Raw genomic sequence first — 18,816 nt, 5'->3', positions numbered from 1 at the left:
CCTGTCAGAACCTGCTGGATTTCATCCCTGACATAAACCCACAAGGCAGATACACATTTCTTGTTCAGTTGTGAGCGGAGAGGCTTTGGGGAATCCATGCTTCCTCTTGAAACAATAGAGTGAGTTCCAATCAGCATTAGCATTTGCTTCCAAATTCATATATTTTAACACATGTGAACAGAGATCCACATCTACCAAGTCTAAGATGGCCTAGGTATAACAGAATAACAGAATTGGAAGGGACCTTGGAGGTCTTCTAGTCCAACCCCCTACTCAGGCATTACCATTTCAGACAAATGGTTGCCCAATCTCTTCTTAAAAACTTCCAGTGTTGGAGCACCCAAAGGTAAGCTTTGCGTTGTAAAACCTGCAAATGATCCTTCCTGAAACATACACAAGGATCTCCCTTCATCTTGATTCAGGGTGTGGAAGGAGTTATGACTAATAATGTTAAAAACCGTTTTCGATACTGTGGGGAGTTCTTCCGGCTGGAGTCTGGACGCACCCACACTGGATGGCTGCAACCCCCACACTGGATCCCATACTCTATCCTTGAACCGGGGGGGGGAGGCTGTTCTGTGTGGCCCGCATTGCCGCGTTGAACTTGTACAGGATCCTGTACAGGGAAAAAAAAAGGATCGGGATCCGAACCTTCCCCCTTTGGTCCCTGAAGACTGAACTGCTGTCGGAGACGCTGCTTCGCATGCTAAGAACGGCGGCGGAAGCAGTTGTTTCCCCATTGGCTGCCCCTAACCGCATAAATCGGCTCCTCAACATCTGAATGAAAGGAGTTGGGGAGGAGGCAGCGAGGGGAAGGAAGGAAGGAAGGAAAGAAAGAAAGAAAGAAAGGTGAAATCACTGCAGATCCCTTCCTGGGCGGTGAGGAACCTCTGAAAGCCGCATCCGGCATTCAGGCAGGTAAGCGAAGATAAGCTGAGTGGGGCGGCTGCCGCGGGCTTCACGTTTGCTTGCAAGGGCCGTGGGGGAGGTAGGAGAGCCATTCATTCATGCCACGGACGATCTCCTCCCGACAGTTAACATCGCTTATGCTGCAGACCAATAGAGGGCGCTTGGGTTTTTCACTTACCCAGCTCCGTCGCGCAGATCGTTTCCGCGGTTCAGCGCTAGGGGGCGCCGTGGCACCAAATGGCGGAGAATTCCGCTTGGGATATAGTTAGGAGGAGGGGTTTTGTTACCCAGAGGGATGCTGCCTGCTGCTGGGCGGATGGACAGGATCTCCGGTTCTGCTTAATGGAGACCTGTGCTGCTGTCATTAGCCCGACGCCTTAATTGCTGGATTGTTTTGCACTGGGCTACTTGAGAGCCTCGGGACAGGTCCAGATATCGTTGGGATTTTGCTTTCCGACGTAGGTTTTCCTGCCCGGTCACATTCTATATAGCGATGATTCCTCGTTCTGACGAGAAACGGAAGAAAAGTCAAACTTTTCTTTCAGTTGCAGCTTTCCCAAGTGGGGTCCTTCAGATATTGGGGTACAATTATATCTTTTCTTTAATGTACACTGAGAGCATATGCACCAAGACAAATTCCTTGTGTGTCCAATCACACTTGGCCAATAAAAAATTCTATTCTATTCTATTCTATTCTATTCTATTCTATTCTATTCTATTCTATTCTATTCTATTCTATTCTATTCTATTCTATTCTATTCTATTCTATTCTATTCCTGTGCCACCATACCCAGCACAAACAGCACCAACCGAAGGAAGCCGCCGTAGGAGAGTTTTGCATAGGAAGAAAACTGTAATAGGGAAGAGGACGAATATAACAGCAAGCAAGCTTCTGGGTGGGTTCCCTACAGGTGCATTGGGGGCTTTGGTGCCATTGTGATGACCTTCCAAAAGACAACATTTTTAAATAACTTGGTACCTGAGTTGAAAACATATTCCCAGCCAAATAATTTAATGAGTGGTTAAGTAATTGATTTCTTGCTCACCTTTGAATAGCTGAAGATAGGAAAGACAGGTTCTTAACCTTATTACTTGGCAAGCAATCAGTCCATTCTTCAAAAACAAAAATATATGTTCAGAGGAGTGATTCATAGGAATATGCAGTAAAAGTCTCCTTTTATGTCTTCCTCATCACCCAATTCTCAATGTAAGGCAAATCTCCCTCTCCAAGAGGTGGCAAAAAAGGTGTCTTAGTCACAGCATAACTAATTTGAGATTCGTGCTGAATTGTTCATTGAGGTGTTATGGGTGAGTTTACCTAAAGTGGCACTTCCATTATAAGGAGATGGCATTCTCCACATTCATGATGCCTAGAAGCTGGCTGAGAAAATAGGCAGTTTAAGATATATTTCTTCTTCTGCTAATATTCCATAAGATTCCCTTCCCCTCCTAGGTGCATTATGCTTCTCTCCAAAAGCAAGATGGATCGTGGAAAATGATGCTTTCTCCAATGGTTTGTCTTTACAGAATTTGTTGTCTGATCAGAGAGAAATCTCAAAATATCCACCAGGGAAGAGCCATGGAAGTGAACTCAAAGGTATTTCAGGAAACATGTAACACTTGGGAGGTCCAAAATTATGTTTCAGAAAGACTATTCCTCACACACTGCTTATATACCACCACTATTGTAGATATTCATCAGGTCTCATTAATGTCACAAGCTATAAGTAAAAAGATAGATCCCCAGTTTTCTATTCCAAAGATGGTTTACTATCATTAGGTGTGTAAATGCTTCCACCAATGTAATACTGGTATATTAAGGACTAATGTGTTCTTCAAAAACTATTATAATTGGATCAATTCTGTGTTTCCGTGTATTTAGGAAGCAGTTGAACTCACCGAAAGAATAAATATGATTAGCACGCCAAGATTCTTAGATTAAATCTCAAATATCTGTAACAAATTGTGATCTCAGACACGAGGGTTGGCATAGATAATTTCCTTGTGATCTAAAGATCCACAAGGAAACTGTGGAAAATTAGACCTCCAACATTTTTATGCTAATGGACATATCTAAATTACAGAGGGAATGTCGTGTGCATTTCTATCTACCACTGCAGTCTAGACGTTTAGGCTTTTAAAACATTCAAAACATAAAAACTAAATAGTTTTCTGCTCCCAACGCCCATTTCATAGGAAGGAAATGTTGAGTTTGGCTAAGTAAATTGGCCAAAGAAATTGAGTATACAGCAAAGGTAGCCAAATCACATAATTAGTTCACAGAAAGCAATCTGGTGATTCTAAAGAAAACTACACACCCATTAAACAATTAGCTGATACAAAAATGTAACAAGCAAACCAATTGAACAGATTAGGCAGAGCACAAATACACATCCCACCAAAGGTAACACAAGCAAACCACTTCCTTGCTTTCCATCTCCTTTCCCAGAATGCTGTTTTCTGTCCTCAGTATTTTTTCAGTATGCTTCTAAATGTATAGAAGGCAACAGCCATATCTAAATGCAGCCACCTCCAAAATTACAGTAACCCAGAAATGTTTTTTTGGGGGGAAAAGTGCTCTGCACCACAGGATACTAACATTCTAGTATCTACATTTAATTAATAAATTATAATAAATAATTAAAAATTATGAGGACAGGGAGCCTCTTTCAGGTTGAAGCTACTTGAGCTAAAACGTCATATATCAAATAGAAATGGGGTTAATTTATTGGAATTACAGGAAACTGGGAAACTACAGAGAGATGGCATAGGACTCACATTGCTAAATTTTGATCAGCTAAGTATAGGAGCAAGTATGTTGACAAAGAGTAATGGAGTGTTTAGTTCTATTTGTTGGACTTTCTATCAAGCCATCCACAGTTCTTCACCCTTCACTTCCTATCTACTAACTAGATGATACAATTGTTTCCATCCAGAGCCTCCCTCAGATACCTCTGAAATGTGAATTATTGGTCATATCCAAATTTTGTTTAGATAATGATCAGGATGGCTAGGACTCAGTTCACAGTTTGGACATGGTGCCCATCAGTTAAACATTGTGCAAACTGAGAGTTTTGCTCCAGAGTTCTCTGTAATGTTGTGTTTGTGTAAGTCGTCTTAGATATTACATGCACCTAAATGCTGCTGTCATTCACACTGAACTAAAGGGCTGCTTGTCAGGAGCTACATTACAGCACATTATTGTTTTATATAGCATTTCAAGAGGGTTGACATGCTAACCCAAGCTTTTATGAGAAATGCCAGTGTAGGAAAGCCAATGCTATCAATCCTATTCACTTCTCTGGGTGGCTTAGGAGATGACTCCATCTGGTGGGGTTTTATGTTACTATGGTATTCATCTGAACCCTGCAATTATGTGGGCACGGTATGAATCTCTCTCACTTTCTAGGCCATTAATTAAACAGGGTACACATAGCCTTTCCTAATATGATTCCTGTGCTGTGATGCAGAGACAGGCTCTATAGAAGTGGCTTCTTGAGCGGGATTCCATGATGATCTCCTCAACCTTTTCAGAAGTGGTATATCAAATGAGACATTATGCAGGTTTCAGTGCAAGAGAGTGACATAATAATATAGTACATTTCCCTCCTGCCCCCGGATGTGCTTCAGGAGCAGCCCGGCTCCCCTCAGAAGGAGGGAGTGAAAACTCGGTCCAAATCCACAGAGGAGATGCAGCCTGCCAAGAAGGTAACTGTACCAGCCAAAGTCCACTTAGGCCAAGATCTCACCATGCTTGGTGAGAGTCATAGGTAGTGTGTTGGCTGTCTGGAAGCAGGCATGTTTCACTGGGGGAGCTAATAAACCAAGAAGAAGCAGAACACCAGGTGAGGTTGTCTTGAGTTCAAGGGATGTGCAGAATCCACTGATTCAGTTGGCAAGGATGATACCCATTAACAAGCCCAGCAACTGGATTAACTGAGGCTACTAGATTACACCCTGTACTTAAGGTTTGCCATGGTCCATTTTCCTCTCTTTCAGTAATCCTGAATTAATTATCTCTTGATCCTGGATGACTAGGCCCTGTTTGCCAGGTCAGTGGGGTGATCAGCCCCTTTGGGCTACCTCTTTGTTTTTGCAGTGCTGTTCTGTGAGATGATTGGGGAACTTCAGGGCCAGGAGGGAGTCAGAAATCCCTGTGACCACTGACATCAGAGGCTGAAGTCTGTTACCTGAACAGAGCTGTTATCAGAACCTGAACCTTTCTTCTTTGGGGAGGAGAAAGACTCAAAAAGTGGAAAGGATCCAACCTTTACATTTAGCTTGATACCTTAAGATATTTGTGCCAGTAGGAATCTTCGGAAATTTTAGAGCCATTTTCACAAATGGGTGCCAGGGGAAGAATTTTCCCATTATAAAATGGCTGCCACAGTGGACTAGGCCAGTGAAAACAACCCATCCATTTCGTAAAAAGCCAGCCATCAAACTTTCTAGCTATCTGGTCTGCTTTCCACAAATCCATCTTAGCACTGTGTTCTTTCCACACAGGTAGAATCATAGTCTCAAACCTCAAAATGAGCTGCAATTGCTCACCATTTTCTTGTGGGTCTTACATGGGGATCAAGATACACACACACACACATAAATACGGTGCTTGAAAATAGTGCTTTGCTTTGCAGCATGCTTGCCTTCTTTTGCCTCCATTTCCAGTTAAAAAATCATTTGAAAAATTAAGTTGGGTGGGATAAATAGCTGTTGCTAAGGGCAATGCCTATCAAAACATTGATGTCCACAAGCATCTGGTTTATCAACCAAATTCAAAGTATTTTAAGATCCATGCCTGCCCAGTTAAAAGAATCAGTAGTAGGTGATGAATCTGCTTATGCTTGCTTGTTTATTAATTTATTCATTTAAAACTGGCAACTTTAAGACTTATGGACTTCAGCTCCCAGAATTCCTCAGCCAGCCATGTTGAGTCTTAAAGTTGCCAAGTTTGGAAACCCCTTATTTAATACATGTTTTTTTCCATACAAATCACACATCAGAAAAGTTTACAAGATGTCAGTTGGATGTTCAAAAATGCAGTCCAGAACATATTTTCAGAACAAAACTTCAATAGAAACTTCTCCAACTTTTCCCTCAATAGCATCCAAAACATGGCCTTGGAGAACATCAGGCTGGGGCTGGCAGGCAAAAGAAGACCCTATCCTAGTTATCCTGTATGGTTGGATGGGAAGGTATTGCACATATTCACATAGTCTCAGTCAAGGTTACTCAACTCAGGGTACTTGATTCTCATTACAGGCCTTCCATACTCCACAGAAGTCATTACCCAATCAGATGGATGGAGATGAGTCCAAGGTATGTCAATCATCAAATAATTAGAATCTGCTCATCTCCACTCTGCTGTAAGTCCATGTACCAAGGTTAACTTCTTTGCCTCTTCTATAATTCTCAGGCATCTATTCTATAATTGGCATATGATTCTGACAAAAATGCACATGTTTCAGCTTGGTTTTCAGCATCTAGATGAGCAATTTATCAGTATTTGGGATAGTCCTTAAGAAGACACGTTCGTGGATTCAAAGAATGTGGGAGGAGGAATCTGATAACTGTTAGGAGAGTTATGTTTCCGGTTTCCATGCTAGTAGACATTTGTGAAACCTACATAACAAAAAGCAGTATAAACAGTTAGCAGTGCAAACAGAAATAATGAATAAATTATTTATTAATTTTTAAACTTTTAAAAATTTAAAAATACATATTAAAAATAAATAAAATAAACAAACAAGCAGACTTGTCGGACCCTTATAGGATATAGGAAGGCGACTATAATGGTCTTATGGGGAGGATGGAAGAATCTAGATGAGCAAATTTTTGAGATGGTCTCAGGAGACCTGCCACCTTCTCTCTCCCTTCCCTTTCAGTAGAGATGTGGGTGGTAATGCCCAGGGAAGGATTTGGGTAAAACAATCCACCTAATCAAGTTTCTAGATGGTCTTCACTCTCCTTCTGTGTTATACAAATTCTCACATCAAGAAAACGTGTCTGAGATGATAATAAATGAAGGTACCTTAGCAACTGACACATTTTACTGTCACTTCAGTTTTTATTCAAAATATTCACTTTGTCAGGTGTTTGAGAGAGTGAGAAGTGGAGATTTCTGAATTGTTTTTCCTGCCTCTGAATCTGTCCCATTCTGCTGTGCTCCTCAGGGCTCCTGTTCTGCCCCACCATCTGATGCCTCTCAGCAAAAGCAGACCTGAGGAGCAGGAATTGCTTGGGTGCCTGTAACAAAATATGCAGTCGTGCCACTCTTTGGCTTTGCATTATTGCTCAAACTTCATGTCCGTGTGGATGTTATTGTGGGTCTGTCTATCCAGCTGTCAGTGTTTAATTGTTCTATCAGTGGAATGAGATCAAGGTAAATAAAGTTTGAACTTTTTTATTTCCAGTTGTTGCAGACATGCAGGTGCTGCTTGCACGATGACAGCCTCTTGAGGTATAAGAGTAGAAATAGAGTCTAAATTTGTTCATATATTATATGCTGATGGATATCAGGAGTGTCTCTGCAAAGATGGCTATGGGATGACCAAATAGTGATTACAAGTGTATCTGGAGAGAAGGACCCTTCAGTTCCTCATAGTTAATGAATAATGTCTCACGACTTATTAATTCTAAGTTAGTTTTTCATTGAGAGAGACTCGACATCTAGAGACTACATGAGCTCATCTATCCATTATTGTCTTTTCCTTTTACTTCTCTCAGTTGTTTTTCCACTCTGCCCTTGCTCTCATTTCAGACTCAAAGTATGTGAGTCAGTGGTGGGTTTGAAATTTTTTTTACTACTGGTTCGGTGGGTGTGGCTAGGTGGGGGGCATGTGACTGAGTGGGCATGGCCTACTTGATGTCACTCACGCCCACACCCACTCAGTCACATGACCCCCCACCTAGCCACACCCACAGGAAAAGGTAGGAAAATTTTTGGAATTTCCACCTATCTACCCCCGCCCTCCCTTCACCAGTTGCCCCCATTTCCCCTCCTTTAGCAGCCCCGGCCCTAGCCCCACTTCCTCCCCCACCAGCACCTCTTTGTTCGGGCTGCATACCTTCTATGGTGGCTAGTCCAGAGTCCAGAAGGCAAGCTGACCGGAGTTTTTGGAGGTCCCCAGCCAGCTGCCGCTGCTGGAAAGTGGCTGGCAAGGAAGTCTCCCAGCTGTTGCCTCTTTGAGAGCCTTTTTGCGGCTGCAGTGGCTGGCTGCAGGCCGCCGAAAAGTACTGGAGGTCGCGGAAAAAGCTGCTGTGCATCCCATTGGACTTGCAAGGCAATGGGATGCGCATGCATGAAGAACATGGTGATGAAAATGGTGAGTGGGGCGAGCAGCGACCGGGGGACCGGTTCGGGGGCATGGCCAGCTGGCCATTGCTACTGGTTCGGTGACCTTGGCCAAATTTCCACCAACGGTTTGCGTGAACCAGTGCAAACCGGCTGAATACCACCTCTGATGTGAGTTTCTGCTTCTTAATCATTACATCAATGGATCTTTATTTCATCCAGGATCCATTGATTGTTTCTTCTTAGTATCCACACTAACATCTACAAATCTGTAATTTGGAGGCATCTCTCTTCCTCCTCTTGGTCATATCCACAGAGCTACTTTGGTAAGTTTCTCTCCAATCCTAAACCAGAATAAAAAGATGCTGCCCTGACTCTTGCGATGCACACAACACACCCTTAATGTTGTGCTACTCTCCTTACACCTTTAACATACATCTCTCTTCCTTCTCTTGGGTCACATTTATATTTTTTCTCTTCAGTTATACTCTCAACCAAGTAAACTTTTAAAAAGTCTTTGAAACCATGAATTAGCCATTTAACCTATCTATCATTAGATGGCATCATTATAAGGGATAATATTTTGGCTGCCATCAACTGGTCCTATGTGCAGTTGCTCAGTATGTGTTACTGGAGAATTGAAATGATATACTGAAGAATTGAAGAGTCAGCATGTTCATACTCCACTCAGTATCAAGGATGCAGCTGTAGAGGTGGTCAACAGTATTAAGTATTTGGAGATGCAGATAACTAACAATCTGAACTGGTCTCTTCACATGTCATCCTTAGTGAAGCGTCTGCATTTCCTTTGTTGGATGAGGAGAGCACATATTTCTCCTTCTGTCCTGGCCATTTTTTACAGAGGCACGATTGACAGCATTTGAACAAGCTGCATCACTGTCTGGTTTGGTGGAAGTAGTGCCTCAGATAGAAAGTCCATATAGAGAGTAGTAAGGACAGCCAAGAAGATTATAGGAAACTCACTTCCAGTTTATAAGAGCTATATGCTGAGAGCTCAAAGCATTGTTAGAGACCCTACACACCCACTTTACGATCTGTTTCTGTTGCTCCCCTCTGTGAGGAGGTTTTGAAGTATTTCTAGCAGGACTACCAGATTCTATAACAGCTTTGTTCCTTATGCCATCCTTCTGGTAAACTCACAAGATTCATTTTTCTCGCCATGTACATATATATATCTGACCTAGACTATGTTGTTTCTCTGTGTCATATAATATATGTGGTTATATGCATAATTTTGTATTTATTTATTTTGTCATGTTTATGTAGTGTATATTGGAGATATGATGCATACCTCCAATATACTTTCATTTTAATGTAAGCCGATTAGTGTACATTCAAAGTGACAATAAAGTTATTCTTAGTCTAAGTTTAAAAAATGGAGCTAGCTGTGGGGATCAGCATGGGAGGTGTAACAAACCATCCGCACCACCCAGGAACATGACCTAAGGAAGGGTGAGGAGGAAGGGTTCTTGGAAGCAGCAGCAGGGAAGAAAATTCTGGGCTGAGCAGGCTGCAGAAGTTATATCTCCAATTACATGCTTTAAACCAACATGAGGCTACTCAGTTTCAGGGCTTTGTACTCTTCAAGATGGACCAATCCATTTTTAAAAAGGCAAAAACGTGGCTATTGTGAAAGCCAGCCTTCTGGTCTTTCTGCCAGCCAATAGGATTGAAACCACAGCTTTACTGACAAATAACATCATTTCACACACATCAACATGGCCAGTGTTGTCACACAGTGTCTGGAGGTGGGATTGCAGAGAAAATAGCATTTCCAGAGTAGTGGAATTCCTTGACATCCTTGGGCTATCTCCATGCAGGTGGATAATGAGATACAGACAGTGACTTTTGGACATGATAAGCGGGCAAGAAAGTTGTGTGGATTTACCCTTTCTCAATGTACAGCTTTCATGCTGTCCTGATCTTCTGTTATTCTCATTGTATTGAAATATCCTTACACTTTTTGTCTTATTGCCTGATTTCCTAGCATAAATTTTGTCTTGACTTTTACAGTACTCCGTCCATCTTAAAGGATTCGTGAACCTAAGAAGCAAAATTAGTCTATTGCTGTGACTTCTTCATTTAAACTGTAAGTTCACTAAGCCTCAGCCTTAAATTTCTTAAGATTTACTTTAACCCATGTTTACTTTCATAAAATGGTTTTCTAAATCTTATTTACTTACAGGCTAACCAAGTGGCATTGGCAGAATATCTCACGTTGTTTCTGGTTTGCCCTCCAGTGTTGATTCCTGTTGCCATCTTTATCAACCCTGTCCTTCTTTCAAGATACTTACTTTATAAGTTAAACAGATATTACCAGCCCAACCACCAGGTGTCATCAGCACATCAGATTTAATTGATGGCCCTAAAATGACCACCCCATTGTCTGTTTTCGATTTCGACCATAAAGGAGACAAAATGGCCTTTAAAGAAGTCCACAACAGATCTCAAGTACCAGACTTCTTCTGCCAGTACAGTACTGTCTCCCAGATCCACCAAATGCCATTGATTAGACACTTCATGGTATGAGGGATCCTTGGTGCTCTCTGAGCTTGCTTGTTTCCTTGCAGAGGTTTCATTACCCAATCTAGATAACATCATCAGTGCTTATAAGGAGTGCAGTTTCTTTATTAGCACTGATGAGGTCACCCTTCATGTCACCCCTGAGTTACAAATATTCTCCTTTATTGGTACGTCATGATATCTTGGGAGTTCTTTAAGTCCTAGGCCTAATTTGGAGACTACAAACCACACCACACTGCACTGTCCATCATGGCTAATGGCCAGGAAACCATCAACCTCCACCCTCATGCTCCACCCGAGCTACAATATTCGCCATCACCGCAAACCATGATGTTGCTGTTGCCATTTTCTGTGTCACCCCTTCTGTTGCCAAAGCCACAAATGCCAACGTATCCCTCAAGCTATCTCTTCTTCAGGGAAGAAATATAAATCAAGTTGTCTTCAGACCAGACTTGTTCCATGTTTGTTGACACACAGCTATTAGCACTTTAATTGTCTCTTTTCTTGTAGATTTAAGCAGTTCAGTGAGCATTTTATCTAAACCTGGTGTTTTTCTCTTTAACAGTTGTTCTGCTGTCTCTCATACTGCCCTTTCTAGAAGAAAATATATCCTCTTTCTACATTTTTAAATGCATCATTCTGTTTGCAAAGGGCTTTAGTGTAGACTTTTCCATCCTCTTTTGCTAAATTTTACTAACCTTTCTGTTTGCTTTATTAACCTTTCTGTTTGCTTAATATAAATGTTCCTGTAATTAAAGTGCCTCCTTTTCTTCCTCATTCCAATCACCTGTTAATAGAACTACATCTTTTTAGATGTTGCATTTAAATGTTGCATGTAATATCTCTTTCAGTTTGCCAGCGGATTTTTCAACTTCTTCCATATTGTAAATAGACAGTGTTATTTATCGTTAATGTTCATTAATTCTAATAAATATCCTATTGTTTATCAGATTGTAGCTGAACATATATTGTGGAATTTTTTGACTTAAAATGGCCATTTCTGGTGCATCTATTTGCTTTTACTGTATTTAAAACATCCAGTTTAGTGCACTAGTCTTTTCCTTAAGGAATTCAAGTGTTTCTTGATCAAGAGAAGCATTGAGCATCAAGAGAAGCATCAAGTGTTTCATGCTTATCAAATTCCATGCCCCAGTTACATGTGTACCTAAGAAATGAGAAATCCCTCTTTAAATATTGGAACCATCAGGGACCCAGCTGCCTTGTGGCTTTGATCTGGTTGCTTCACCTTGAGAGCTACTCATCAAAGTTCACTGTTCTTCTCCAGTAACAAATGCCTTACAATATGGGCAGTCTGAAGAGTTGGTATCAGTGGTGGGTTTCTACTGGTTTGGGAGGCTCCGCTCACCCCGCCCAGACGTCATCACGGACGCTCTGCACATGCACAGAAGATTCTGCGCATGTGCAGAAGCGCTTGCACACGGGTGCTCTCCCAGATCTGAACCGGTAGCAAAGGTAAGTGAAAACCACTACTGGTTAGTATGCAAACTTACCTAAACCATTTAGCCATATTTATACAGTCTTTTTGGTAAGAGTGCAGGAGTGAGTTGCCATTGCTTTCTTCCAAGTGCTAATTTGGAATTTCTTCTCTTATGTATGTATGTATGTATGTATGTATGTATGTATGTATGTATGTATGTATGTATGTATTTATTTATTTATTTATTGGTTCGATTTATATGCTGCCCTTTTCCGGAGACCCAGGGCAGCTTACAATGCGTTAAGCAATAGCCTTCATACTTTTGTATATACCTGCTTAGTAGGGCTTTTGCCCCCCCCTCTAAAGCGGTGTTCTTTTTTTATACAAAGAAAGCTTATTGCCCCCACAATCCGGGTCCTCATTTTACCTACCTTGGAAGGATGGAAGGCTGAGTCAACCTTGAGCCTGGTGAGATTTGAACTCGCAGTAATTGCAGGCAGCTGGCAGCTAAGTGCTACTTAACAGCACTTTAGTCCACTGCACCACCAAGGCTCTTGGGTAGAGAATTCCTTTTCTGCCCTCACCACTTTGTGGATTAACCTTAGTTTCACTCATCCCTTAGCAGTTTTTGCTTGCTAAAACGGATAGAAAATCCTAATCACTGAGATTAGGCACCCATATTTGTGCCAAGAACAATGCAAACAAAATATTTGATAGTTGAATGCCATATAACCTAAAAAGAAGAATACACAGAGCCTTTAGGCAGCAAAACTGGCAACAGTTGACCCGTCACAACTCCTTGACTTAGCATGCCAGGGGCGGGCAGAAGACGAGGTCTGTGCAACCTTCCCTTCTAGAAGAGGACTTTGGTCTGGCCCAGTCAATGAGTGATGGGCTCAGGCAGGGTGGATTAATTAATGATTGTGAGATGTTGCTGGCAGGGAAGCATTGCATCTAGTTCTCTTGGCCAGACTCTTTCTGCTAGTTTATAAAGTGCTTCAAGTACCACCACATGCTAGTGTCTTGAAACCTCTACAGAAATAAATCACTATTAATAATTATTCTTGCAATTCGAAGAATCTCACAGGTATGTCGATAATGGAATATAACACTTTGATTCATAGCTCTATGGTGGGTAGTGCATTTAAAATCATTGTTCAAAATCTCTATATAAGGGATAAGCCTGAATATTTCTAAGCACTACTGCACTTCTCTGGAGATTGAGTCAATATTTGTCAAAATAATAAAAGCAGCACTGCACTCCTTTTCGTTGTACATCAGACTCATAATGGGTGGACCAAAGAGGTGGGGCTTCCATTGAGAAAGTGTGACATCATTTTTGTCAGACTGGCTGGTTTGAAAAAACCCCTCCCCCCTCCCATGCCACTGGATCCAGTCTTTCCCATTAGCAGTAATACCGATCAGCTACATCTAGAATAATTTAGGTAGGAAAAGATATGTTTATGTAGCCACGGGGTGGACTGTATCCTCTGAATATGTACAAAAGTGCTTCTTTCCTCTCTGGGTTCAAGTATCACATTAAGCCATAGCTGATTTTGAACATGGTTTGTTGAATAAAGCATAATGATTCAAGTCACACATTCTGTCTTTATGCCTACATAGTTACCAGATGCTTCTTCCTGAAATCTTTTGTTTATTTCTAATTTTGCACACGGCTATTTATTTCACACTCGGTGAACGTATCTTTTCAAGATGGTTTTCGTATTTTATTTTTCAGAGGCTGCTTATTTCCTGCAAAGAAAGCTGTGAATTAAATAGGCATGTGTCTGGTTAGGTAACTGCATCTGAGAACAAATCAAAGCCTAAAATTGCCTCCAAAATCTAAAGAACAATCCAATTATGGAATAATGAAGCATATGTGATGTAAACCAGATAAAGAACAGGATATGTCCAAAATCATACAAACAAATAACATAAGCCATGGAATAATGTAATAAAAAGGAGTTTTAACATATGTACAAATGCACATGTATATCAAATGCTATTTTATTTAGTGTGTTTTAGCTGTATTTTTAGCCACGCCTCACCAGGTCAAGGCTGCTAAATCTAAACTGCATATATTCTGTTGACCAATAGATGGCAGCAAAGGAAGTGTACTTTCTCTCTTTGACACTATCTAGTGGTCATCTGGTTTATGAACCCCAGATCTAGCAGCCCTAACTAAAAGATCTTTAAAAAGGAAGAAGACCATTTTGATGTAGTGTTTAATGCATTAGGATGAAAACCTGAGAATTGTAAATTCTATTTTTTCATTATAATTTTTACTAAAACCTTTAAACAAGAAGATAAAAACTAATACAAACTAGTAGACAGTACGAAAGGGAAAATACCAGAAAAGGAAGAAAGGAAAGTAGAAAAGAAAGGAAAAAAAGTATAAAGTTTTCTGATTTCTGAAAAAAAAAAAAGTATAAAGGTTTCTGATATTCACAGCAATTATAAGTACAAATATATTTTGACGACTCTCTCTAAAGTTTCTTCATATTACTCTTCTTTCTATAATCTATCATTCTAATCTTCAACACTAATAAGAGCCTTGGTGGCACAGCAGACTAAAGCACTGTTAAGTAACACCAGCTGCCTGCAATTACTGCAAGTTCAAATCTCACCAGGCTCAAGGTTGACTCAGCCTTCCATCCTTTCGAGGTAGGTAAAATGAGGACCCAGTTTGTGGGGGCAATAAACTGACTTTGTATAAAAAAGAACATTGCTTGGGGGGGGGGCGAAAGCCCTACTAAGCAGGTATATACAAAAGTATGAAGGCTATTGCTTAACGCATTGTGAGCCGCCCTGCGTCTCCGGAGAAGGGCGGCATATAAATGTAACCAATAAGCACTGAGATTGTGAGTTCTAATGCAGCTTTAGACATCACTATGGAAATTCTCAGTCATCCAGGTCGTGATAATCCCATAGGTGTTTTTTCAAAAGGCAACTGGACTTTCTTTGTTTTTCCTTGAAGATGTTTTGCTTCTCATCCAAGAAATTTCTTCAGTTCTGAACTGAAGCTTCTTGGATGAGAAGCAAAACATCTTCAAGGAAAAATAAAGAAAGTCCAGTTGCCTTTTGAAAAAGCATCTTTGGGACTTTCAACATGACTTTCTCAGCCTTAGGAAGGAGGCAAAAACAAACAACTTCTGAAAAAGCATGCCAAAAAAACCTTCAAGGACTTGTCTGGGAGTCAAGACCAACTCTATGGCACAAAACAAAACATCAAAAAAAGGAAGAACATTTTAAAAAATAATAAGATACAATGAAATATTTATCTAGGAACTTGGCTAACTTAGGAATTTTGTCATGTGTTCCAAATGTAAGATTTCCTCTTCTTTTTTTTATATGCTCCCTCACCCAATTATTTTTAATTTAGCTGAAGCTTTTAACACAATTTGACCCAAATCTCCTTTTAGAAATATTTTCATGTATACAAAGATATGGGATGTGTGCCTTTTTTTGTGGCAAAAGAGATTGCTTGAAAGCATATACAGTATTTATCAGGGGTGAAATCCAAAATTTTTCCCTACCGGTTCTGTGGACGTGGCTTGGTGGGCGTGGCAGGGGAAGGATACTGCAAAATCTCCATTCCCTCCCCTCCTGGGGGAAGGATATTGCAAAATCTCCATTCCTATCCCACTCTGGGGCCAGCCAGAGGTGATATTTGCCGGTTCTCCAAACTACTCAAAATTTCTGCTACCGGTTCTCCAGAACCTGTTAGAACTTGCTGGATTTCACCCCTGGTATACATACAATATGACTACACAGAATATATCATTGGCTGCAGGTTTAGCATTCAGTTGTCGTTTTAGAGTTTCTCTCATGGATGGAAAATCTGTGTCAGAGTAAAGATTGAAGATAACAGTCAATTAAAGTGAGGCATTTTCAAAGCCCAGGCTTGATGGAAGTTTGGGCAGTTTAATACTTTCAGGGCCACCACTGAAGACATTCACCGGATGAGTTACCATTGTCAGTTAAGTAATGGGAGAGTGAGGAGTCCTGTGCACAAAAGCCTGACTGTTTGTTTCTATATATGCCTTTGCTTCTGATTTTTGCTTTAAGATCATTTGCTAAAAAAATAAGCAGCACTTTCATTCCCCCCCCCCTTTTTTAAGAGGGCTACCAGATATTAACTGCAAAAATCTGGACATTTGTGTTATAGTTTTCTGTGTCCTTCTGTGCCTATTTAATGCTCTGGATTTTTGCATTGCCCAGTGTTGGCTTCTATATCTGAAACTTCTAAAATCTACTGGATTAAGCCAGAGAAAGGAAACCCTCTAGAAAACATATTTGGGATTTTTCTTGAAATTTAGTTAACCTAAACAAGACCATTAGCTGATTTTTATGAGGCAATATTTTCTACAGAATTCCCTCACATTAAATCCACTGGAATTTGCTTCTAAATCAAATAAAATTGATTATATATTCTACCTGCATACCTGTACAATGATGAGTACCCAGCTTGATGGGTTCCATCTCCATAAACAAACCATTCTGTTTTTAGTACACAAGAATGGAGATTGTGATAAGGATGAAAACTACAAAAGCCCCCACTGAATCAGACCAAGAATCAAAGTTAGTTTTCCCCAACTGTGCCTGTACATCAGTCCTAGTCAACATGGCCATACTGTAACTGGATAATCTAGAAGTAATTATTGCTATTCATTGGGAGGGCACTGGGTTGGGGGCATCTATTTCTGCTCCTGTGGGGACCAAAAAGCCAATCCCCACACTTCTTAACACTGGAAGTCCAAAACCCACCCCCAAGCTTGATAGTCATATCTAGACTGCCTCTGAATGTGGATATTCTATTCTATTTTATTTATTTATTTCGTCAAGCATGTATTTTATGACAGATACAAGTGTAAACGTAATTATAAATACATGAAAAGGATATGAATAAAAGAAAACGTTAGGACAGGGACGGTAGGCACACTGATGCGCTTATGCACGCCCTCTTAGGGACCTCTTAGGAATGGGGTGAGGTCTACAGTAGACAGTCTAAGATTAAAGTTTTGGGGATTTGGGGAAGAAACCATAGAGTCAGGTAGTGCATTCCAGGTGTTGAGCATTCTTTAAATAAACCTTACTGAAGTCATACTGTATTACCATGTTTTGCAGCAGGGAATTTCATGGCTGTGAACTCTTTGAAGTACTTTCTTTTGCCTTTCCTAAATCAAAGGAAGGACGAAAAGGGCAGGCACAATGCATAAGAAATAATGGCAACATCTACTCCTAGTTACTCAGTAAGTAATTATACATTCTCATTCTTGTATGGAACAGGGGAAAATATCCCATTCTTCATTTTTAAAATAAAGTCACACATCTGTAATATGCCTAACGGGTTTTTTCCCCCCCAATATTAAGCGGCACCAAACATTTTAATCTTCATTGATAAGAAAATTATTCTTCATCATTCTAGTTAACTTTTTTTGCATTCTTTAAAGCTCTGCCATATATATATTTCTAGGTACCATAAACTGGTCAGAAAGGAATGCACTTCTCCAAATGTGACCACACCATCCATCCTATACGTAGCATTATAATTAATATAATCTGCCATAATTTACTTTTTAGGCCCACAGAGAGCAACAGCATGGAATGTGCATTCTCAGCTAGTGGACATGACTGTCAGACAGGTGCTTTCTGGGCTGGTCAAGTTACCCCTATGCACTAGCAATGCATAGTTGAAGATGTTTGGCCATGCAGCAGCCCTTTATGAACTTCTCTTGGGTGCTGCAAAGGAAGCTGGGAGATGGTCATGTGTGGGGAAGCATGCTATATATGGAAGGACTGCTTATAAGCCTCACAAAGGTCTTCTAGGGGCTGTGGTGGTGTAGTGATTGGAATGCACTAGGCTAACTTTAGCATACTAAAAAGCAGAGACATCACCCTGCCAACAAAAGTGCGTATAGTCAAGGCTATGGTTTCCCCAGTTGCAATGTATGACTGTGAAAGTTGGACTATAAGAAAGGCTGAGCACCAAAGTATTGAGGCCTTTGAACTATGGGGCTGGAGAAGACTCCTGCGAGTCCCTTGGACTGCAAGGTGATCAAACCAGTCAGTCGTAGAGGAGATCAATCCTGATTGCTCTTTAGAAGGCCAGATCCTGAAGATGAAACTCAAATACTTTGGTCACCTAATGAGAAGGAAGGACTAACTGGAGAAGAGCCTAATGCTGGGAAAGACTGAGGGCAAAAGAAGAATGGGATGACAGAGAATGAGGTGGTTGGATGGAGTCACTGAAGCAGTAGGTGTGAGCTTAAATGGACTCCACAGGAAGATAGAGGACAGGAAAACCTGGAGGAATGTTGTCCATGGGGTTGCGATGGGTCGGACATGACTTTGCAACTAACAACAACAAGGCTAACTTTGCATTCCACTGCCAAGAGTTCAGCTGTGACCAGCTCAAGGTTGACTCAGCCTTCCATCCTTCTGAGGTTGGTAAAATGAGGACCCAGATTGTTGGGGACAATATGCTGACTCTGCAAACTGCTTAGAGAGGGTTGTAAAGCACTTTGAAGCGATATATAAGTCTAAGTGCTATTGATATTGCTAAGTCCTTTAGAGTATACTTGGAGGTGCTACTTTGCTTTCTGGTAAATTGATGTTTTATCACTGGCCA

General features: G+C 40.8%; 1 protein-coding gene and 1 long non-coding RNA gene across 4 annotated transcripts in view; both read left to right on the top strand.

Moving 5' to 3' along the window:
• Nucleotides 1-584: 584 nt before the first annotated feature.
• Nucleotides 585-11,696, top strand: LOC148115498 (uncharacterized). 3 transcript variants are annotated; one of them, XR_015732607.1, is made up of 7 exons: nucleotides 585-918; nucleotides 2,437-2,506; nucleotides 4,540-4,617; nucleotides 6,172-6,228; nucleotides 7,323-7,369; nucleotides 10,238-10,313; nucleotides 10,410-11,696. It is a non-coding gene; the product is annotated as an uncharacterized LOC148115498 (long non-coding RNA). The 3 variants fall into 3 exon arrangements; XR_015732608.1 differs by lacking the exon at nucleotides 7,323-7,369 and adding an exon at nucleotides 7,083-7,291; XR_015732609.1 differs by lacking the exon at nucleotides 7,323-7,369.
• A 5,724-nt stretch (nucleotides 11,697-17,420) lies between these two features.
• The window catches only part of SLC34A1 (solute carrier family 34 member 1), a 29,723-nt gene continuing 28,327 nt past the window's right edge, over nucleotides 17,421-18,816 (top strand). The window contains exon 1 of the mRNA XM_034441926.3: nucleotides 17,421-17,437. The gene's annotated coding sequence lies outside the window, so the exon portion shown is untranslated. The remainder of the gene's footprint in view (nucleotides 17,438-18,816) is intronic.

This window comes from Pantherophis guttatus, chromosome 2 (genome assembly GCF_059756535.1).
Source record: "Pantherophis guttatus breed Tessera chromosome 2, ASM5975653v1, whole genome shotgun sequence".
Taxonomy (NCBI): Eukaryota; Metazoa; Chordata; class Lepidosauria; order Squamata; family Colubridae; genus Pantherophis; species Pantherophis guttatus.
This window is presented reverse-complemented; position numbering and strand designations above follow the sequence as displayed.